Genomic DNA, 2086 nt, shown 5'->3' with positions numbered 1-2086 from the left:
TATTCTTGCGTGCTTCCCTGAGGAACCTAATAATTGTAATCTGACGGCTGGGGACTCAACCTTGCAACAGCCTCGACCGCCCCTCCCAAGCGACACCTCCAAGGATGACATGACGTAGACGCCATCGCTGGCAGCTTCGAAATACCGAAGCTAGGATTTTCATCCGGAGAGCCAAATCTTTCGCGATGCCGACAGTTCCACAACGACACCTCCAAGAAGGTAGACGACACCCGTAGGTGCTGCCATCGCCGTCCAGACCATGGTCAATTCAATGCTTTCGCGGAGCTCATCGTCACACGACTAGATTTGCATATCCAGAGCGGGCGCCCTGATAGTCGGAGAGATCACCTCAACCACCTGCCGCTAACCACCACCATTCATTCCCCATCACCGCACCTCATGCGGCAATGATCCCCACGCCACTGCAGCAACCAAAGCCGGCCTCCGAAGCTGGTTGCTGGTCGACCTGCAACCTAATAAACGGCTTGAAGATCTGCTTGAGGAAGACGTTTATGGGTACATGGTAACACTGTACACCCATCTTAGCCATTATATCGGCCACTACATTATCGTCAGGTTAAACGTGATGGAACTCTCTAGTTCGTTGAACTTACAAGACACCTTGTATTGCTTCCTGGTATGCAACCATGCGGGGGTCCTTGGCTTCAAAATTATCATCAATCCAAGATATAGCGAGGTCGGAGTCACCCCATCCATCACGCAACTTTGGTTCCAGCATAACTCCAACCGATATTAGCAGTTTCCCAACGAAATGTGAACCTCGGGATAAAATGTGTATCCCCGACTACCTTCTGGTTATTCCTTTCCCGCACGTTACTTTTCTTTGTTTGCTTGTGTGCTTACTGATTAGATTGTTGCCCGGCTTATATTATAAAACTGTAATTAAAAATTAATTTTTAGTTTTCTATTCACCCCCGCCCCTCTGGCTTATATTATAAAATTGATAGTTAAATTTTAATTTTTAGTCTTCTATGCACCCCCGCCCCTCTCTAGTGGACCATGTCGGTCCTTTCAGCAAGGCATCAAACCTGAGATTTGATCTCTGTTGGTCCTGAGCTACAACCACCCTCAGAACATGTGATTTATCTATATATATCTAACCAACCGTGTAGTTCAATCACAATATTTTTCAACCTCTTATGTTGTAGAATGCTCAACCAACCTATATTAGGATATAACATCGGATGTGCTCCCACATAAAAACTCTAATACACATTTAACTAAGAAAATAGTGTCTTAGGGAATATACTATCCTTTAGTTTTCGAATAAATCCATTTGAGGAGAAGGCCTCTTTATGGACAAATTAAACTTGAAAAATAATATGGTCTGAAAACAAAGTAGGTTTTGAGCTGAGAATATATTTTAACAATAGACATCATAATTATATAATAACAAAGAATTTATCTTAATACTTGGTATCGTGTTAGTTGTCTAATTATGTTTGGCACAGTACAAAAATATCAGGTATAGTTGTACATCACACATCACAAATACATTTTGTACTAACATATAAGTGATAACTTTTTTTAAACATTTTCGTTAATGACAAATAATTGTATAAATATAGAAGTTTGATATAAATTCGCGTGGCATGTTGGATCTGACGGCCTAAACATCCCATTAAGATAACGTTTAGACAGGATGATTACGCCGTGACGCCACCGTCCTCAGCACGATGCACGGAATGATTATAGCCGCCGCCGCCGCTCGAATAAATGAGCTCTTCTGTGGCCGTCACCGCACAGGTCGCCATTGCCCCTCATGACCACGGTGGACGGTGTCACTACTGCCTCCCTGAAATGCCATGCGCGCGGGCGCGGGGGCCACGTACGACGAAGGAGCGCGTGGGATTCACTATGTTGCACGCTCCTTCGGCGAGCGCAACAGCCGCGCCGTTTGATCCGCCCGCGTGTGAAGCCGACCGTCCGCTTCGATCAAACGGCTCATGCTGAAGCATTGATCCGAGCTGGGCCATCGGGAGTTAACGGGGCAAGCCATGGGCTCCGGCCCAGATTGTCTTAGCCTAGCGGACAGTTTTTTTTCCTTCAACGATTTTTGCTGCTA

This window comes from Triticum aestivum, chromosome 3D (genome assembly GCF_018294505.1).
Source record: "Triticum aestivum cultivar Chinese Spring chromosome 3D, IWGSC CS RefSeq v2.1, whole genome shotgun sequence".
Taxonomy (NCBI): domain Eukaryota; kingdom Viridiplantae; phylum Streptophyta; class Magnoliopsida; order Poales; family Poaceae; genus Triticum; species Triticum aestivum.
The sequence above is the reverse complement of the archived record's forward strand: the minus strand, read 5'-3'. Positions refer to the sequence as shown.